This window comes from Apis mellifera, linkage group LG7 (genome assembly GCF_003254395.2).
Source record: "Apis mellifera strain DH4 linkage group LG7, Amel_HAv3.1, whole genome shotgun sequence".
Taxonomy (NCBI): domain Eukaryota; kingdom Metazoa; phylum Arthropoda; class Insecta; order Hymenoptera; family Apidae; genus Apis; species Apis mellifera.
Window position 1 is genome coordinate 3276171 of NC_037644.1, and position 23339 is coordinate 3299509.

A 23339-nucleotide genomic window follows, 5' to 3' on the forward strand; every position below is an offset into this window, starting at 1 on the left:
TGGATATATATATGTGTATATATATGATTAACTATACCTTCTTATCTTATTGGCAATGTCGAAATACGCATTAAGCGCCGAGGGAATATGTTTTTTTGCAACGTCTGTTTGGAAAGATAAGATAAAGGAATCTTGTTCGAATAGCGTAAAAATAGGCTAGTCTTTCGTAAAGGAAACGATCGAGTTGAGATATTATATTGATCTTTTCCTCGTCCGAACAGACCGTCTATTCACGATTGGCATTTTATCCAACCTGGTGTATAACTTAATCTTTTGATACATAACCGTTTGGAATATAATAGAATATTTGAAAATTGCCAGTTTCGATATTGCATAGAATCGTTTAGTATATATATATATATATATATATATATATATATATATATATATATATTTTTTTTTGTTCGAAGAGGAGGTTTATCATTGAATAGGTTATGTGTATATAGAACATGTAAATCATAAATATAATAATTTAGTTATTTTGTTAGATTTGTGATATAATTTTAGCAATTTGATACAATCGGGTTAGAATTAAATAGGTCCGTAAATTCATTTCCATTGATACTTTATTATATGGTAATTTTGATAAACGTACAATGCATATTGTTATATATAATTATTCTAAAAAAATATTCGAACAATTTTACAAATTGAAGAAGAATTGCAATGATGTTATACAAATTTATATTATTAAATTATAAAATATTACATTTTTTACAAAAGTGTGATTGATAGAAGCTTTATTATTCAAACAGATTTTTCTTGGATAAATTATTTTTTTTTGAAGAAAATAATAAATGATTTTTATTATAAAATTTACAGTCCTGTATTTTTTAAATTGTCAAGTTACACAAATTTTTTAATACATAAATACATAAAAAAATGTATAATATACATTTTAATATACATATCAATAATTGTAGATTTTTCAATATTATACATACATTTATTAATTTTACATACAACATTATTTTTTAATTTCTTAAATATTTTTTGATTTTCTTTCACAACATATTGATATATATATCTTATATGTTCAAATTATGTGTTAATTTCAAATCAAATATTATTTTCATTATTATAGTAATATGGAATAATGTATGCTTACATGAATAGAGATAATGTATTTGGATAATAGAATATTTAATACATTTTTTTAATATATAAATGCATAAAAAAACGTATAATATATATTTTAATATACATATCAATAATTGTGGATTTTCCAATATCATACATACATTTATTAATTTTACATACAACATCGTTTTTTAATTTCTTAAATATTTTTTGATTTTCTTTCACAACACATATATATCTTATATGTTCAAATTATGTGTTAATTTCAAATCAAATATTATTTTCATTATTATAGTAATATGGAATAATGTATGCTTACATTGTGAATAGAGATAATGTATTTGGATAATAGAATATTTAATACATTTTTTTAATACAATTTTTTAATATATAAATGCATAAAGAAACGTATAATATATATTTTAATACATATCAATAATTGATAATGATTCCAATATTATACATACAACATTGTTTTTTAATTTCTTAAATATTTTTTGATTTTCTTTCAACATATTGATATATATATCTTATATATTCAAATTATGTGTTAATTTCAAATCAAATATTATTTTCATTATTATAGTAATATGGAATAATGTATGCTTACATTATTGTGAATAGAGATAATGTATTTGGATAATAGAATATTTAATGAAACGATATTAGAGTATTCAAATAATGAAGCTTTTACTATATATAACTTAAAATTGACAGAAAACAATAATAAACGTTAAAAAAAAATGTTAATAAGAATAAAAAAAAATTCCACTTATTAATATAAATTTAATTTTTAACAAAGGAATTAAAAAAGGAATTATTTTTAAAATAATTAATAAAACTTTCACTTTTAAATAATTTTATTTCGAACTTGTAAAGTTTATCCAAAAAATTTTTATATATTTTATATATTTGAACAACGATAAATTTCATTCGTATACGCAGTAAAAGGCGTTGTAAGACAAAACAATACTTAAATATTTACGTGAACTACATCTATCCGTTCCTCATATCGACTTACAACAACGAATGTTATATATTAAAAGCCATATAACACCTCTTGATTTTCCACTCATATGACCTCGTGGCTTAAAGCGAGTACATACACGTGTAGTACTAAACAATCACTCATCATAGGGTCTGCATTGGTTAGAAAGTTGTAAGTGAGAGCGCGATGAGTCTGGCACAAAAGATAGTGGAAGGATAAAATTACAAAGCACAGCTTGCAGACTGGCGGTGTGGTATGTGCGGATATGTGGAACATGAGATTCCGAGAACCGAGGATTCAGAATTCCTTGCGGCATATGTAAGATATCCTACGTGGAAGAATTAATATCGGTTGTCTTATATATAGTTGGAAATTCAAACGTGCAATTTAAATTTCAAGAGCAAGGAAAATTTCTCTGTATTTTATGATCCTTCGTAATTTCCATTTTATCTTATTTCTTCTTCTTTTTCATTTATCATTTATGATAAAAGAGATATTATTAAGAGGAAAATAAATTTGTAAGGAACTTTTGTCGGAATATATAATTTCGCATTCTTCATAATGATCGGTTCAACAAATGTATTCCTTTAAAGGATTTTCAATAATTAATCTACGTGAACGTTATAAATAATAAAAAGTCTCGTCCATTTTCTTACAATTCCGTACAAATTCCGTTTCCAGTTTAAATTCGTGCAAAAAATAAATTATACGTTACATATTTCCTTATTAAACAACGTTTCTATGTATCTACAAAATTGCTTTAATACATTCAACTCCCTTTACAATCTTCAATTGACGAGAAGCAAATCAATTATATTCCTTCCGTTCTCCTCCCACAGCCTGTTCTATCGTGAACATTCATTGCTGCTGAAGATATAGAGAGAAAAAAAAAAAAAAATCTTAAACATTTCTTAAATCCAACACGAAACTCCGTGTAATTTTGACACTCTCAAAAAGAAAGAAAAATTAGACGGACATCTTCGGTTAATTCGCGGAAGAGGTTATTAACGCGTTATAAACGCTTACTCGCGTTATGAGATTGGCACGTGTGGTAGAGTCAGACACGTTTAGACGATAGAGCGAGAGCGAGAGAGAGAAGAACAGAAAGAGAGAGAGAGAGCGAGCGAGCGAGCGAGCGAGGGAGGGGGAAGCAGGGCTCGAAAAAGGAAACGAGTGTATTCGACGATGGTGGAAAGCTCTGTGTAGAACAACGTAATAGAAAATTTATTCAGAGCTTAATCACATCGCGACAAAGACAGCATTGTTCGGGCGTGAACAATAGGGCGGTTCTGTGGGTTCACGTAGCGGCGGCTGCGAGCATTCGGTCCCCTGATTTGCAACGACTCTTTGCTTTTTTGATTTCCCTTTTCTCGTGGGAATTCAGGTCGCCATATCGACGCCACTTGGCCTTTTCTCTTCTCCTCCTCCTTTCCCTTCCCCTCGCCCCGCGCCGTCACCGCGCCTCCCTCTCTCTCCCCGCTCCCCTTCCTCCCAGCCTAGAAATTTACGCGAATACGCGTAACGATTCGCCTCCGAAACCGTTTCTCACAAACGGTTTTTTGCTAGGAGAAGGAGAAGGAGGAAGAGATCTGTCTATCCCCGTCCATCCAACTCCCGAGTTTCGCCGTTTACCGCTCCGTACATGGAAAATAGAATTCCCTTTCGAATCTTTTCGGCCGAAAAATTTGACGGAAAAAAAGAAAAAAATCTTTTCTTCTCGAAAACTTCTCGAAACGTGTTCGATTCGATCCTGCCCTCTCCCCTCCCCTTTCCCCACTCGTTTCCATCCAGAAAGTGACTCGCTATATCGTGATTCGAAATGTAAACGTCACCCGTCATCACGGCTGAATAGAAACCGCGGGCAAACAGTTTGGCCAGAGATTTTTATTTGTAAATCATCATCTCGATGTCGAGTATGACGACACGTAACGTCCAATTTTCCACCGTTGGGTGTCCCCTCAGATATGCGCTCCTCGAATTTCACCCATCCCATTACCATCATCTGGTGTATGTGCGTGCGTGCGTGTGCGTGTGTGCGCGCGCGCGTGTATGTGTGTATATATATATATATATATAATTAGCTACGATGAATGTGTAACCCGCATCCATGTTTTTAAGCGAGATATGTTTAATTTCCATGCGAATGTAATAGAGTAAAAGAGCATAGTTTCGTACGTGGATCGTTGGAAGTTGGGTAGGGCAAACTATCAGTTTCTCTAAAGCTGCATTTACATTAGACAACTTTTGGCCGGAATCGTCTATGGGAAATTCTAATTTAACGATTAAAAGTTGTCTCAACTTCATTGTCGTCGTGTTTATATATTCATAACTTTGATCTAGTTGATTCAGAGCCGGGGGAAATTCGAAATAGTTTCACTACTAAAGGTACTAAAAATTGAAATATTTCCGTGAGCGAGCTGTTGTTGCGAGAAATATTGTCCCACTTAAATCACGGCTGAAATTTTAATCGTTATTTATTTATTTATTTTGGAGGTAAAGTTGGAGATAAATTTCGAAATAAAAAATTGAATATTATACGCATTAAGCTTTTTTCAATTTCTGTTTCAATTATTCTTTTTAAACAAAATTATTTATTTGCAATACTCGTGTCTCACACACACACATACACAGATGAAATAAAAATATTTATTCGTTTGATTTATTTTTAAATTGATACCATGAAAAGAAATCGTAAAAACAATCCACTTTTTTCTTTTTTTTTAATCTCAAAAATCCTCTATTTTCTCATATTGAATTTCTTTCCCCCACTAATATTCAAAAATTCAAACAACAGGATTTTAAAAAATTTTTACGATGAATTTTCAGAGAAAAATTTTATCTTTATAACAATTCTTTTAAAAAATTGATTTACGACTATTATTATCCATTGTTTTATCACATTTTTTGCAAAAAATAAATCATCGATATACGAAATATTTCAAGAAGGTTGCATGATTGGATCCGTATCTCGTGCTCGGTGCGTGCGCTTAACGTGTTTAAACATTTTAAAAATATTGCTAATCGAGATAATATTTCTTTCTAGCCACACCGATCATTCTAACGTACACCATTAATGAGAGAGAAGCAAATTCAACCATGCAATCTTCTTATAAATAATTCTAATATCAATTTAGTTACAAAAAATGAGATAAAACGATAAAAAATCATGTATCAATTTTTTAAAGGATTCTTCCGTACAAAAATTCCCTCTAAAAAATTCATTAATTAAATTAGAACGTCCTTGAAGAAATTCGATACAAGAAGAGATTAATTATCGAATTATATTTCCTCTCAATCTAAAAATCAGTCAAAATTTAACGATTCTTTTTTCAAATTAAGAGAGTAAATATTATTTATCCCAATATGGTGGGATAAATAATATTTACTCTCTTAATCATGATCCTGGTGATCTTAATTCTATTCGAATAATTAGACTTATTGAGGAACCTAATATTCCAGATCATAAAGCTAGAATAATATATAAGATTCCAATATTTTTATGATTGGTTGATATAAATCATTTTATTATTAAGATTTAAAAAAATTATTTTTTATTTTTAATTTTGAAGATTAATAGTTTTATTTAACTTAAAATCTTTTTAAATTTTAAGTTTAAAATTAAAAAAAAAATTGAAATTTATTTTAGATTTAATATTAAAAAATAAATTTTTTAGTATTAAATCTTAAAAAAGAATTAAATTGTAAATTTAAAAATTGAAAATTAAAATTTTTCTAATACTATTATTAAATTATTAAAATTATTATAGTTTAAATTATAAAACATTAAATTGCAAATTTAAAGATTAATTTTTAATTATAATAATTTATAAAAAATTTAATACAAAAAATAACAATTTATTTCTAAATAAAAATATCGTTTCGATCGAATCGAACAATTGATCTCTTCGATCCGAATAAATTATCTATCCTCCACAGTGCAACTGTGTCTATCGATTTTCCCGTTTTCCGAATAGAAATTATTCCCAACCGTGTATTAACGAAGCTGGAAGCGGAGGAGTTATAATGGTCATAGCATAAACGACGGCCAATACAACACACGTGTATCGTAAAACAACGTGTATATCGCGGGCAATTGGAAAACGACAAAAGAACGTCGCTCTTACAAAAAAAAAAAAAGAAAAAAAAAGAAATTAAGAGAGAATTAAAATTGGAACGATGGCTTCGTGAATCGACGATATCCTTCCCGGAAATAAAATTTCTCTGGATCACGTGATCTCGCCACATAGATATTTCCCTCCCGACAAACTCAACTCGAACGTCCATTCAGCCGATCCATCGATTTTTTTTTTTTTTTTTTTTTTTTTCCTCCTCGAACCAAACGAAAAGTTAGCCGCTCGATCTATAACCCATCGACCCAATTGAAATTCCTATAAATTTCATCGGCCGGTTTTACCCGCGATGGGAGTAATGGAGGAGGTAGAGGAAGAGAAAGAGGAGTAATATATATATATATAGACGCTCCTGACAAAGGCCGTTAATGGGGAAGTTGGTGTTGGTGCTCTCGAGCGTCCCCCTCTCCCTTTCCTCCCCACCTCTGCGTGTTGATATTGGCGTTGGTTGGACAGGATACGAGGTCCCAACCGTCGTTTCGTGTCTTTAAATGTTGCGAATGTAACTTGAACCATTTCTGTTGATATTTCGAGTCTCGCCAAGAGCCTGGCTAATTTAGACGTTTCGCGAGATTATTTTTCATCGATTCTCGGAACGTTTCGAATAACGAAGAATGAATATCTTTTTTGTTAAATATATTTTTTTTTTGTCTTAAATAATTTTTATTTCCAAGATCGGTGCAATAGTAAATTAAATAATCGCGAAGTTATTCTTATTAATTTTTGAAGATTTTCTGAATAGAAAAGAGAATCCTAAATTCGTGATAGATATTATTGTATTAATTAAGGAATCGTCGAATAATTATTTATCAGATGATTATCAGAGTTGGTAAGGGATTCTTTCGACGGAAATGACATCACACTTGAACGAGTATATTTCGAATGTCTATTTATCTCGCTGTAATTATCACGTCGCGAGATCGAAGCTTCGACATTTATCATTGACATTAAATGGAATATTCCGAATTGATGAATGAAAGATTAACGTTATACGTCGAATAACGTCTCGTTGAGAGGCCAATTTCGGTTTCAGTTTCACGCATTTGTTGATTCGGCGCGAATTCGTTAATCTCCCCCTTTTTCAAAATAATCTCTATATTCTTCGCTCTATCTTCATTATTTCACCAAACGGGCGTATTTCAACGTAGAAGTGTTGAAAACGAAAAGTTCTTCAATACTTTATCCATACCATGAAATTTTCAAAGAGATTTTATTACAGCTATATTTATTAATGCATCGTTAATTAAAGCTTTCAATTCATCGATGCTTTTTGTTTTTCCAAACAAATTCAGCGCCCTCTTTTAAATCACGCGCGCGCGCGCGCGTGTGTATATATATACATATATATACACACAAAGTAACCGAGCGCGAACGAAATAAGTATCACTTTTCGGCCAGTTTTCAATTTATCACTCAAACATTTACCGTTTCGAATGTATTATTCACTTAAATTATCGCGATTTCTTTCCCACAGAGGGAATTTTTGTTACATCAATTAGACGTTTCTAATGTACATATATTCAAAGAAGTAACTTTTTTTTATCCATCGAGAAAATAATAATCCTTCCTGTCAACAATTTATCCAATGGCCACGCATGATATTTTATCTTATTTTTACATTACTCTCAAGAGAAATATTCGTTTTTTTTTTTTTACACGGATTATCGACACAAAGAAGAATTCTGACATCGATACACGATTATTATCGAAGTTACACGCCCGCGTGATCATATCCGGATAGAGAAGAAGTATTTACGGTGTGTGTGTAACAGGAAAATAACAAAGCGCGTGGAGTATCATTGTCTGGCTTACGTAAAGTCACATATAAACTTGGTACAGAGATATAGCTTCGGTATATACGCGCATCAAAAAATGATACGCGATGATACTCGTATATCTCGTGTATCCTATATATGCGTGCTCGATTGTAATCGATTTATGAGAAAACCGATAAAAATAATCCCGAGAACAACGCAATTTTTCAATATCGGATGCATATCCTGTCCCACCGGTATTACAGTGCGCCTGTTTTATCTGGCGCGCACGTGAACATCTTTGAAATTACGAATGACAAGGAAAATAATAATTCTCTGGTTAAATGATTTATAATTAACCTTGTCGTAATTCAATGACGATAATGAAAATAAATAAATCAAATTCTACACTTGATAAATTATTTTCCTTTTATCTACCAAGCAACCTCTCTCTTTTCTACGCACGTATATTGAATAATGCTATAATAAAGATAAGATCTCTATACGTTGTTCCTTTTGAAAATTTACTTTAATTTACTTTATTATTTGTTTCGTCTCCCCTCACATTGTTATAGGTTCATGTTCTATTTCTAGATAAAGTGAACATATACAATACACATAAGAATGTGAGCGAGGATATGACATACATACATTGGATATTTTTAAAATTCAACGCGTAACACGTATCACCGTAGATAGAATGGAATCTCGAGTCGAAGCGATTCGGAATCGGGAAATTTTTGGAATTTAGCGAATTTTTTTACCGACCGATTATCAAATGGCAGCGGATGGAAAATGGCTGGCATTCGGTCACAAATATATATATATATGTATGGGCGCGTACGTGAAATGTTGTTGGCCGGGGGAAAGGTTAGGTATTTGACCTGGCAAACTTTTATTATGTCGATACGTATGTACGTCGGTAGAGAGAGCTTGCGGTGTTATTTTCTCTCTTCATTGTGAAATTAAAGCTCGCTGCTAAATCAACGAATCACTGATTCATTGTGAGGAACAAACGGTTCCTCCGAATAAAGCCCACGATGCCAGTTACGATAATTCAATATAGATCCGAAACTCGTTACGAATAATTGTGCAACCCGTGTCGAACGAAAATTCAATACGAGATCGAAATGGGGTTACCTCGTTAAACTTATCGAATGCGTCGAGGTTCGTGCTTTGTATCATTTTACGTTTAATTAATTTAATTTGCATGTATATACTTTATACAACATATATGTATGATAAATTATTTGTACAATTCTTTTTGCAATAGTACTTTTTTATTAATTTTATATATATATATATATATATATATATATATATATGTATACACACGTGTATGTAATATCTTTCTCTCGTAAATTTTTTAAACAAAAATGAGAGAGAAAAAAATTTTTAAAATCTTCGACAATTTTTTTGAATATTTATTTATAATATTTTTTCGAAAAATGAACGTGAACTTTAATTTTTTGCACTTTGAATTTTTATTCTATTACGAAAACATCAAGACGAATTTATTCATATGTTATATAGGTTGAAGATTAGAAATGAAAGAATATAGATTTATTAATATGTTTTATTGATGTAGTTTAATACAACGTGACTGATATTTTGTTATTAATCATTATCAGAATGTAATTTCAGTATTATTTCACAAATATATATGATATTTTAAGACAATGTTAATTATTAATATATAGTTATTTAGAAAAAAATATGTATTTGTTTTAAATATGATGAAAATTGAAGCATCAAAAATATGAATATCCAAACAGCGTATAAATGAAAATCAATTTGTTCTGCTTGCAAAACGTATATGGAATCTTTAAAAAATGTTTTAGAAAAAGAATATTAACGAGATTTTTGCAAAAAATAAATAACGTGAAAAATTCGGAATATTTTTTTTGATCCTCTGATCTTATACGAACATTATATATTACATGTATAGAATTATATGATATAGAAGTGAATGAATTTGTCTTGACGTATATTTTCGCCATATTTTCAAAAATATGGTAAAAAAATGTACAACATTTTATAAAAAAAAATTGAAGATCATTTTTCTTCTTTCGAAAATATCGTGAATATAAAAATTCATGTCATATTGATCATCAGAAAACTATAAAACGTTTTTCCTCTTTTATTTTTTTCTACCACTTCTTATTTACGAGAAAAATATTATATAAGATAAATATCCTGCACGTCTGTGTTGGTCTAATTTATGTGGAATGAAATGTGAAAATACGAGAAATATGAGAAAATATGAAAAGATTAATAAAAAAACGCTTTAAAATTTTATAGTTATTAATGTTGTGTTTATAAACACAGCGTTAATATATAATTATCAAAAATAAACTTAACTTAAACATGATACTCCATCTTGTTCAATTCGTAGAGTAAAAATGGCGTTAGAAATTACATTGAACGTCGTCACTCTCTTCCTTTGAAGATTTTTCTTTTCTTCTTTAATGTCCATCTGTTCGAAGTAGCGAATCTTGAGATTTTGTTAAAATGTATCTATTCGATTATTCAAATTGAATGAATTAAACGAAATAATACTTTCACTTATTTTCGATTTTTACAGATACAAAAATAAATATCTTATTTGATAATATTTATTTAAAAATTGACAAATTGATAAATATGAAATTATAACCTATATCCTTTAATTAAAAAAAAAGAAAAAAAAATGGAGAGAGAGAGAGAGATAAGATCACGATGATGAGAAACAGTAAAATGGCCACGATAAAGATTCCGCAAAGGTTAAAATCTTATTTAAGATTTCATAGGTTTCAGAAATGGGATAGCGCCTCTATACAGAAATACTCGCCAACCCATCTTGCCTCGTGACCTCATCTTTCTACCTCTCCTCGTCCCCCTCTCCACACTTCGTTCCAACATTCCCTGTACTATATTAATTGAGTTTATACGAGCGTGCGTTAATTAAGCGTTGGTCCGCCTATTTGGAGGAAAATTTGTAGCTACGAGTAAGATGATTAAGCGATAGATACGGTTGATAGATATCGGATCGAAAATATATATCGCATACGATATTAGCATATGACATCGTAACATCGTTTTTAGGTTAGGTTAGATTAAGTAAATATTACGAACGCACGTGGCTCAGCAAAAAAAAAAAAAAAGAAAAAACAGTTTGCACAAACCTTCCTTGCTTTCCATAACTTTCGTTTACGTTTGTAGCAAAATATATTTCCCACGTATTTCATCTTTTTAGAACTCGTATATCACGTTGAATTTTCACCGGAACGAAATGTATCGCGTTAACGTATTACCCACTTACCGTTTATTCATATATCGTTTAGATACGTGTTTGTCTCGATTCGAAAATTTCACTTCGACAAGAATTAACGTCGCTTTTGCGTATCTCGTAATTACGAAGACGTGATCGTGATCGGATAGAGAGGAAGCGTTCGAGCGAACTTTCGCAACACTTGATCTGGGCGATTCGTTGATTTCGCTCGGCTCACGCCGAGCGATCTGCGCATGCGCGTGCTCGGAACGAGATCGAAGAGCAAGTGGAATCAGAGCCGGTTTTCAATTGGACGAAAATTCACCGAGGAAAAGTAATCGCTGATCATTGGGCTGGTTTCGATGGATCCGAAACGAGTCGAGCACGAGTTTCCTCCTTTCTCGTCGAACGCACGAAGCTCGATTTCAACCAACCATGACGAATGCGGCAAGAAATAGGACATTTTCTTTGCTCGATAGCTCGATTTCGCTCGGATGATGGGAAACGAAACACGAAGAGATGGAAGTGGAGGGGGGGGGGAGGAAAGGAGGCGGGAAAATTGCCGGGAGAAGGTAACGAGACACGGTCGTGAAAAGAGAAAAAAGGAGAAAAGAGACGGAGAGAAGCGTAGAAAAGATTGCAACGAATCTCGAGGCCGACAAACTACGGTGAAACTTGCAACGAGTTTATTCCTTTTATCGTTGCGAAGGAAAACGAAGACACGAAGATCTTTTCCTTCTCCTTTTCTCCGAAATACGTGGAGCACGACCACGATTCAAGGAACATGAACCTGGAAACTCTCATCTGTCTAATTCTAGACGAAATTTCCAAGGTTATAACGTGGCCCAGGTGCATGTCTCGCTCTCTCTCTCTCTCGCTCGCTCGCTCGCTCGCTCCCTCCAATTGTACTCGTCAAAATTATAGGCCGGCTGCTGCTCGGTCGAGAGCCGTCTTCTCCCGTCCATCGCAAGAGTATAACCGGAACTTGAACTATCTCGGGAAACTCTTGCGCGAGAATCAACTGTACTCGGCGTACCCCGAAAACAAGGGACGTAACAATGCCCCCGTTTGTATGCCACGAGGTGTATTGTGGATCGAGCACTTTGGCGGAAAGTGGGTTTTCGAAAAAGCAAATGTAACTGCCGCTGATGCGCCGAGGGGGTCGCGAATGGAGGGGCTTTAGGGACGCGAAGGAAGCGGGAAGCCACTCGAAAAACGGCACAAGTAGCGAAAACACTTAAGGGAGGAATACGGGAAGCGTTTCTGGCTAACAAAATAGGATGCGTGCGGAATAATGAAAATTATCGAATGGAACGATATGATGCACGATAAAAGGGGATATTTTTGTAATCGCTCTTCGTTTCGATTTTCTTTATCGCGAAAAATCTTTAAGGCTAATTAATTTTTATTTTGATGGAATTTTTTGTTTTTTTTTTTTTTTTTTTTTTTAATTTTAAAAGGAAGGTATAGTGGTAAAAGTCTTTGCACGGTTATCTTATCGCGAGGAGATTCGTTCAATTTGAAAAATCTAATTTTATTAGCGTATAAATATCGGATCGTAATAGGAACGTTGGTTTATTTCTCGAAAAGATTTTTTAAAGCTCTTCGTTAATGGAGCGTTAAAGGTTATTTTACAGTTTTTGCTCTCTCTTTATCTTTTCGTACGAGGTTGTATTTAAGAAGCAGAGAATAATAGCGATATTTTGAGGGATTTTTACATCCTCGAAGTAATAAAAAAAATTGCCCCATAAACATCCATCTATACAATCCATTATGATGTTTCAAGGCAGAATTATTGGTTTTAATACGACTTATTAATCGAACTTTATTTCACAAATTACTCCACGTATAATCAATTCATAAACAATTTGTTAAATACAATATTTTATATTGTTCATTCAACTTCCCTTAAGAAATAAAATATAACAATTTCGATTTTCAATTTGCAAATGCACAGTAAAAAAAAAATTCTTCCTTCTCCAAATTTCTCTTAAATGTTCTTAATGTTAATAATTTGTTAAATACAAATACAATATTTTATATTGTTCATTCCAATTCCCTTAAGAATTAAAATATAACAATTTCGATTTTCAATTCAATAAAAAAAAATTCTTCCTTCTCCAAATTTCTCTTAAATGTTCTTAATGTTTCAAGACTGAATTATTAGTTTTAATACGACTTATTAATCGAACTTTATTTCACAAATTACTCCACGTATAATCAATTCATAAACAATTTGTTAAAGAATAATATAAAATATAACAATTTCGATTTTCAATTTGCAAATGCACAGTAAAAAAAAAAATTCTTTGTTCTCCAAATTTCTCTTAAATGTTCTTAATGTTAACAATTTGTTAAATACAAATACAATATTTTATATTGTTCATTCCAGTTCCCTTAAGAATTAAAATATAACAATTTCGATTTTCAATTTGCAAATGCACAGTAAAAAAAAAAATTCTTCCTTCTCCAAATTTCTCTTAAATGTTCTTAATGTTTCAAGGCAGAATTATTGGTTTTAATACGATTTATTAATCGAACTTTATTTCACAAATTACTCCACGTATAATCAATTCATAAACAATTTGTTAAATACAAATACAATATTTTATATTGTTCATTCAACTTCCTTTAAAAATTAAAATATTAAATAAACAATTTTAAAAATATTAAAATATTAAATAAACAATTTCGATTTTCAATTTGCAAATGCACAGTAAAAAAAAAAATTCTTCCTTCTCCAAATTTTTCTTAAATGTTCTTAATGTTTCAAGGCAGAATTATTGGTTTTAATATTAATCGAACTTTATTTTACAAATTACTCCATGTATAAACAATATTTTATATTGTTCATTCCAGTTCCCTTAAGAATTAAAATATAACAATTTCGATTTTCAATTTGCAAATGCACAGTAAAAAAAAAAATTCTTCCTTCTCCAAATTTCTCTTAAATGTTCTTAATATTTCAAGGCAGAATTATTGGTTTTAATATTAATTGAACTTTATTTCACAAATTACTTCACGTATAATCAATTCATAAACAATTTGTTAAATACAAATATAATATTTTATATTGTTCATTCAACTTCCTTTAAAAATTAAAATATTAAATAAACAATTTTAAAAATATTAAAATATTAAATAAACAATTTCGATTTTCAATTTGCAAATACACAGTAAAAAAAAAATTCTTCCTTCTCCAAATTTCTCTTAAATGTTCTTAATGTTTCAAGGCAGAATTATTGGTTTTAATACGACTTATTAATCGAACTTTATTTCACAAATTACTCCACGTATAATCAATTCATAAACAATTTGTTAAATACAATATTTTATATTGTTCATTTAATTTCCTTTAAAAATTAAAATATTAAATAAACAATTTTAAAAATATTAAAATATTAAATAAACAATTTCGATTTTCAATTTGCAAATGCACAGTGAAAAAAAAAATTCTTTCTCCAAATTTCTCTTAAATGTTCTTAATGTTTCAAGGCAGAATTATTGATTTTAATATTAATCGAACTTTATTTTACAAATTACTCCACGTATAATCAATTCATAAACAATTTATTAAATACAATATTTTATATTGTTCATTCAAGTTCCTTTAAGAATTAAAGTATAACAATTTCGATTTTCAATTCAATAAAAAAAAATTCTTCCTTCTCCAAATTTCTCTTAAATGTTCTTAATATTTCAAGGCAGAATTATTGGTTTTAATATTAATCGAACTTTATTTCACAAATTATTCTTTGCATAATCAATTCATAAACAATTTGTTAAAGAATTAAAATATAACAATTTCGATTTTCATTTTGCAAATGCACAGTAAAAAAAAATTCTTCCTTCTTCAAATTTCTCTCAAATGTTTTAAAATCACACATTACGTTATTTTGACGTAATTTTATCTAATTTCTTTTTCAATCTTTTTCGAAAAATCTATCCATTTCCCCTTTCAAAAATACAATTCCCCGTCGCATATTATTCATAATTGACCCAATTCCGCCAACTTTTGTTTCACTATACAAAAGCGTATAATCTTGTTTCAAATGTAATCAAATTCAATTAACCTTTCCTCGCTGTGTTGTATCTCAAATGTTCTCGTGTATATACGAGTTATCCGTGCTCCTATGAGGGGAGAAGCCCTCGCGAAAACACGTAACTAACTTCACACTTCTCTCCTCCATTTCTTTTCCTCCCCCTAGAAAATTTTTCCTAATCCACGTGTAATCGAATTGCTCAGAGAGCAATTTTCAATTCCCAAACAAAGGAGCAAGAAGGAATATGTTATATAAGTTTCGAACGATCATGAAATATTATCACAAGATTTCTCGATCTCGATTAACGAACGTGTGCACGATTCACGTCTAAACGTAAACGTAACAATCGAGTTCGAGTGTCCATTCGAGATGCATTTAAACCGAGAGACTGGAAAATAGCGAGCTACCGCAGCCGCGGTACAAATTCAAAATCCATCCCTCCCCTCCCCAGTTTCATCTGCGTTTGACGTATTTCCCGGATTTCTTCCTTCTCCAATCATCCGTTTAATGAATTTTCCAGCTCCAGGCCAGAAATTCATATCGTGCATCTGCTACGAAATTTCGTCGCATTACATCACACGCAATTCAGCCTGTCACTTCCTGTTCACCTCTAAGAAAAAGATCTTTCATCCTTCTTTTCTTTCTCCTCTCGATTTAATTTTCAGTTTTTCCTTTTCCTGTAATTCCAGAAAGTGGATGATCGAGTGGAATAATCATTGTTTCGAAAGAAATTTATTACGGAAAGTCGTAAATAAATTTTCAAAAATTGAACAAAAAAAATTTTTGTATGAAATTCTGTTCAATTTTCAACTTATTTTTCCGTTTTTATTCAAGTTTTATCCTTTTCCTGTAATTCCAGAAAGTGGATGATCAAGTGGGATAATCATTGTTTCGAAAGAAATTCATTACGGAAAGTCGTGATAAATTTTCAAAAATTGAACAAAAAAAATTTTCTGTATGAAATTCTGTTCAATTTTCAACTTATTTTTCCAATTTTTCAGTTTTTACTCAAGTTTTATCCTTTTCCTGTAATTCCAGAAAGTGGATGATCGAGTGGGATAATCATTGTTTCGAAAGAAATTTATTACGGAAAGTCGTAAATAAATTTTCAAAAATTGAAGAAAAATTTTCTGTATGAAATTGTTCAATTTTCAACTTATTTTTCCGTTTTTATTCAAGTTTTATCCTTTTCCTGTAATTCCAGAAAGTGGATGATCGAGTGGGATAATCATTGTTTCGAAAGAAATTCATTACGGAAAGTCGTGATAAATTTTCAAAAATTGAACAAAAAAATTTTCTGTATGAAATTCTGTTCAATTTTCAACTTATTTTTCCAATTTTTCAGTTTTTACTCAAGTTTTATCCTTTTCCTGTAATTCCAGAAAGTGGATGATCGAGTGGGATAATCATTGTTTCGAAAGAAATTTATTACGGAAAGTCGTAAATAAATTTTCAAAAATTGAAGAAAAATTTTCTGTATGAAATTGTTCAATTTTCAACTTATTTTTCCAATTTTTCAGTTTTTATTCAAGTTTTATCCTTTTCCTGTAATTCCAGAAAGTGGATGATCGAGTGGGATAATCATTGTTTCGAAAGAAATTCATTACGGAAAGTCGTGATAAATTTTCAAAAATTGAACAAAAAAAATTTTCTGTATGAAATTCTGTTCAATTTTCAACTTATTTTTCCAATTTTTCAGTTTTTACTCAAGTTTTATCCTTTTCCTGTAATTCCAGAAAGTGGATGATCGAGTGGGATAATCATTGTTTCGAAAGAAATTTATTACGGAAAGTCGTAAATAAATTTTCAAAAATTGAAGAAAAATTTTCTGTATGAAATTGTTCAATTTTCAACTTATTTTTCCAATTTTTCAGTTTTTATTCAAGTTTTATCCTTTTCCTGTAATTCCAGAAAGTGGATGATCGAGTGGGATAATCATTGTTTCGAAAGAAATTCATTACGGAAAGTCGTGATAAATTTTCAAAAATTGAACAAAAAAAATTTTCTGTATGAAATTCTGTTCAATTTTCAACTTATTTTTTCAATTTATATTTTATTTTTCAACTTATACGACTCGTTTCTTCTTATTCAGATTTTATTTTAGATACGAAAAAAATTAATTTCAATTAGAGAAATCATGTATTCTTCTTTCCTCTCCATTTTTCGAGTTAATTGAAAGGGAAGACAGTTGTAAGAAGAGGTATTTTTTTTAATTGAGAAACTTTCTCGAGAAACGATTTCGGGCAATTTAATGCTATTGTAAAAGAAAAAAGGGGAACGTTTCTTCGCGATTTCTATGGAAACAAATTCGAGACGGGAGCCTGCTCGTTGAAAACGCACAATTCATCTCGGCTTACCGCCATTTTTCCAGTCGTCCACGAGCACCAATATGTGTATATATATATAGATATATAAAGGTTAAATCTTTGTTGTTCGCTTGTTCGAACTCTTATTTGACGATATCAGTAGCGGGACTTTAATCTGGAGGAGGAGGAAGGGGGGAAATAATATATAAACCTTGTACTTTTAACCCTGGAAGAAGCCGATTATTCGTTTCCTCGGTCTTGGACCGGGCTTGGACCTGGATAATCGAATCTCCGCTTCCGTCTTTGAGATTGCAAAGCCCTTCGGCCGGCACGAGTTTCATAAGTTGAAGCGAAGCCTCGGTTTCTACCCGCGATCCCTTTTATCGATAATTAAAAGATGGCGGGTCGATTAAAGTGGAAATTAGCCGGTCGATGGATTGGATCCAAATTTAGGATATTTTTCATGGGATAATTTATTATTATTATTATATTTTTATCTAATTTTGATTCGAATTTTAAAGTTTCAATCGATTGAATTCAATTCGATATGAAGGAAAAATTTATTTGACATTTTATTAAATAATTTCACGATTTGTGACGAGTTTAGGATTTATTAAAAAAAAATTATTGGGAAAATTTTGGAAAGTTTGTTTAAAAAAATTTTTCATTCAGCTTTGAATTCAATTCGATCAAAGAAAAATTTATTTGATGTTTTATTTATTAAATAATTTCATGATCTGTGACGAGTTTAGGATTTATTAAAAAAAAATCATTGGGAAAAAACTTTGGAAAATTTATTTATGAAAATTTTTCATTAGGATTCAGCTTTGAATTCAATTCGATCAAGGAAAAATTTATTTGATGTTTTATTTATTAAATAATTTTATGATTTGTGACAAGGACTAGAATTTATTAAAAAAAAATCATTGGGAAAATTTTGGAAAGTTTGTTTAAAAAAATTTTTCATTCAGCTTTGAATTCAATTCGATCAAGGAAAAATTTATTTGATGTTTTATTTATTAAATAATTTTATGATTTGTGACGAGGATTAGAATTTATTAAAAAAAAAATCATTGGGAAAATTTTGGAAAGTTTGTTTAAGAAAATTTTTCATTCAGCTTTGAATTCAATTCGATCAAGGAAAAATTTATTTGATGTTTTATTTATTAAATAATTTTATGATTTGTGACAAGGATTAGAATTTATTAAAAAAAAATTATTGGAAAAATTTTGGAAAGTTTGTTTAAGAAAATTTTTCAGCTTTGAATTCAATTCGATCAAGGAAAAATTTATTTGATAATTTATTAAATAATTTCATGATCTGTGACGAGTTTAGGATTTATTAAAAAAAAGTTATTGGGAAAATTTTGGAAAGTTTACTTAAGAAAATTTTTCATTCAGCTTTGAATTCAATTCAATCAAGGAAAAATTTATTTGATGTTTTGTTTATTAAATAATTTTATGATTTATAGCAAGTTTAGGATTAGGATTTATTAAAAAAAAATTATTGGAAAAATTTTGGAAAGTTTGTTTAAGAAAATTTTTCATTGGGATTCAGCTTTCAGTCTGACCATGATTGACTCGTACCACTTGTTTCCCCATTGCTATTCTAATCTACTTACTGTTGTATTTGTCCAACAATGACTTGTCTTATCTCGTTTACGATTGATGACTAGGATTGTCTTGTTCCATTAGAATATTTGACGTTTTCTATTTGTAAGAAATATTTGTATAAAACGAAACTTTTCGTTATTGCACAGTCGAATTAACGTTTAATCTTAAACGTTTTCGTATTAATTGTAAAAATAAAAGGAAACATGAATCTCTAGCAGATTATTAAGACAGGATAATAATCGATGGTGTTTTATTGAATAGTCGACTGAATCCTAATTCTTTGTATAATTTAAATTCGAGAAGGATATTAAAAATTCGAGAAATATAATTTAATTTTGTTGAAAATAATTTCATGCGCCCTTAATTCGATTAAAGTGAAAGTACTTAAAATCGTCGATATTTTAATGTATATCATCTATCATTCATGTATTTGAAAACCTACGATGTGTTTAGAGAATTAAAATATCTGTAACAAACAACAAATGCAAGTTAAAACGAAATGAAAAATGATAGGATTTAATTAATAAAATAAAGTTTTAAAATTTTATTATTAGAAGAAAATGTGATCTTATTGCGAGAATCATATCATATTTGATGAAATATCATTCTAATTTCAAACGAGCTCGAATTTTTTTCTTGTCTAAAACTTAAAATTTAACATGTCTAATATTAAGAAAGAGCGATTGAATACGTGAAATTCTTCTTTTAATTACACGAAATTATCAAATATAAAAGAATATAATATAAATAATATAAAAATATTCCATTATTTTCTCCTATAATTATTAAAGGATACTTAATGATGAAAAACTCTTGACAAATTCTAATCCAATCTTCTATGCAGATTAATCGGAATCAATACAAAGGAATCGAAAATATATAAGACGAGTCAATCTTGTTATCGAAGATTGATAACCGATTTGAAAAGTTACGGAGGAGATGCATCGAGTTTATTTTTCAGGGTAGAGAATACACGGTGACAAGCACTAACTGCATCTGTCACCAAGTTCTTTCGATTGCTCGAACGTGATCCGCATCCCCCGTTTGAATATGAAAAACCAATCGTATTGTCGGCCGATTCACAAAATCGATACGAATCAACGAACCTCGATGAGGATACCGAAACCTCATCGGGGTATCGTTAATCATGTCGGGGCAAACCGATTTCCAGTTTCGTTACTCGTTCGATGTAATGATACGGATAGTAATATTTTATGTGATAGCAGTGTGTTCCACGCTTTTTTTTTTTTTTTTTTTTTGCGTATATACCGTTTTCTCGCGAAGCAGAGAAGCGAAATATTTATAGCGTTGAATGGAAAACATTCATGCGTTTTACCGATCGAGTCGACCGAAGAATCAAAGATGGCGATTATATTTAAATGAATGGAACGTCGTGAGGTGTAAATAGTGAAAAGTATCGTTTCTCGATCGAAGAATCAAAGATGGCGAGAATCATATCTAAATGAACGGAACGTTGTGGAGTGTAAATATTTGGTGAGAAATATCGTACCTCGATCTTGATGAATTTTTTTTAAAAAGTATAACGTTATTGAATTGAATAGAATTATAGGGAAGATTTTTATTTATCGGTGATTGTTGCTCGATAAAAGTTATTGAATCAAAATGCGATATAAATTACAAAGTCAGAAATTAAATTTTTGCCTGATGTTGATTAATTTATGTTAATCGTAATTGTGTTTTACCGATCGAGTCGATGAGAAATCAAAGATGGCGAGAGTCGTATTTAAATGAACGAAACATTGTGGGATGTAAATAGTGAAAAATATCGTTACTTATCGGTGATTGTTGCTCGATAAAAAGTTATTGAATCAAATTTAATCAAAATGCGATATAAATTACGAAGAAATTAAATTTTTGTCTGACGTTGATTAATTACGTTAATTGTAATTGTGTTTTACCGATCGAGTCGATGAGAAATCAAAGATGGCGAGAGTCGTATTTAAATGAACGAAACATTGTGGGATGTAAATAGTGAAAAATATCGTTAGTTATCGATGATTGTTGCTCGATAAAAAGTTATTGAATCAAATTTAATCAAAATGCGATATAAATTACGAAGAAATTAAATTTTTGCCTGACGTTGATTAATTACGTTAATCGTAATTGTGTTTTACCGATCGAGTCGATGAAAAATCAAAGATGGCGAGAATCATATTTAAACGAACGAAACGTTGTGAGATGTAAATAGTGAAAAGTATCTTATCGGTGATCGTTTGCTCGATAAAAAGTTATTGAATCAAATCTATCGAAATGATATAAATCGATATAAATTACGAAGAAATTAAATAAATTTTCGTCTTGACGTTGATCAATTCGTGTTAATATTAAATCTCGTTTTATTTTAAATCAAAATTAAATAAAAAACTCGTTTAACCGGTTAGCCGATTTAATGCTTTGCATTATTCTTTTTAATCTGGCCACGTCGCTTCGTCACCATCGCCTCTCGCAATAAATCTGATTAAAACTAATCTGATCTAACCTAAACTGTTTCGAAAGAACAATCTTTCTTTTTTTTCTTTTTTTCTTTTTTTTGTTTAATAACTTTTTAATGAATATTGATAAGTGAAATCTTCACAACAGAATGAGACGATCTTGACAAAAAATTAAATAAAATGAAGATCTTTTCGAATAATTATCCATTGTGTGTGTTTCAAAATTCTTTTTCCTTATTACACTCTCGAACGTTAAAAACTGCAAAATTTATTTATTTATTTTTTTCTTTAAATTCTCTTCTTCTTCTTTCTTGTACAGTTTCATAAACATAATTTTTCTCACCAAAACAAAAAAAAACTCATTTTCATTATTAATCTTAATTACATTTTCGAAATTTTTCAAAATTTTTCTGTACTTCGAAGTTTTCGAAATTTGAAAAATGCAACGATTTTTTTCTTCGTACGAATTTCACTGTTTTGAATTCAATTAAATTCGCCTGTTAGATACACAATTGCATTAGAATTATATATATATATATATACACACACGTGTGTGTGTACGTGTCATGTTTGTTTGGTATACTTGGCATCGACACGAATCAACTTACTGTTACTCCTGTTGACAAACGAGCGATCTTTTGTTTGCCTCGGACGTTATTTATCCACATTGTAGAAAACTGCTTTACTATCCGAGCGAAAAGGATCAGCGGAATAAATGTGAACAGCTTTCTTCGCGTTATCCGAACGTGTCTAAGTTGCGCCTAAGACGACGAATACTGGAATATATGGAACGCGTGCCAAATGAGAATCGTCGAATTGGGAGAAAGGAAGAAAAAATATTCTTCCTGAATATTTTCCTTGAACCACTCTGAAATACTTAACTTTTAAGAATTGTACAAACAAGTAATATTTTTAAAATAATAGATTCTTCTGTTACTTTTTAATAGCTGTAAAATGTTTTTATTATCTAAGTGCTGAGATCTTAATGACTTAAAAGAGAAAATTGCATTATATGTTATATCTTTATCCAATTTTAATTTTTGTGATCATTTAGCAAATTTTCTATTGCAAAAATGTAATTCTATCTTGGGTAATTCTATCTAAATTTATTTCTAGCTTTTTCTATTACTGTATACATATAAATATTGTCAATGGAAGGAGAAAAACTTCTTTATTGTTTTCTAATAATAATTATAAATTAAAATATAAATTATTTCATTATATATTAATTGAATATAATTTTATTCTTTTAAAATCCTGGTTTTTTGAAGCGATATTATTTACTTCTTTATTTTTACAAAGATAAAAATCAAAATTGGTACAAACAGGAAAAAGATCTCCAACATGTACAATGATACTGGTAAGAAAGAGTATAAAAGTGATTTAAAAGACAGAGATTTTATTTTTTCTCTTTTATATTTTAACAGACTAATTGAAATTGACAATAATCAAACTCTAATTGAAAATAATATACGAGATACAAGTAATATCCAATATCAAGAAAGAATTATTTAATTTTTTATAAAAAATTTCGATCAATTTCAATAATTAAAATTTCCAAAAAAAGAAAAAAATGATTATCTCTCGTTTTCTTTATCTTCAATCGTGACTTCTTTGATCGATTTCCACGAATAAATTTAAATTGGATCAAGTGCAATTTATTTGGCTTAATAAAATCGTGAATAATCGATTATCCATTCTTCTCCCCCCCCGATAGTTTG

At 30.0% G+C, this 23339-nt stretch overlaps 1 protein-coding gene across 3 annotated transcripts in view; it reads left to right on the forward strand.

Moving 5' to 3' along the window:
• The window catches only part of LOC410140 (gamma-aminobutyric acid type B receptor subunit 2), a 218919-nt gene that overhangs the window by 1717 nt on the left and 193863 nt on the right, over positions 1-23339 (forward strand). The window lies entirely within an intron of this gene.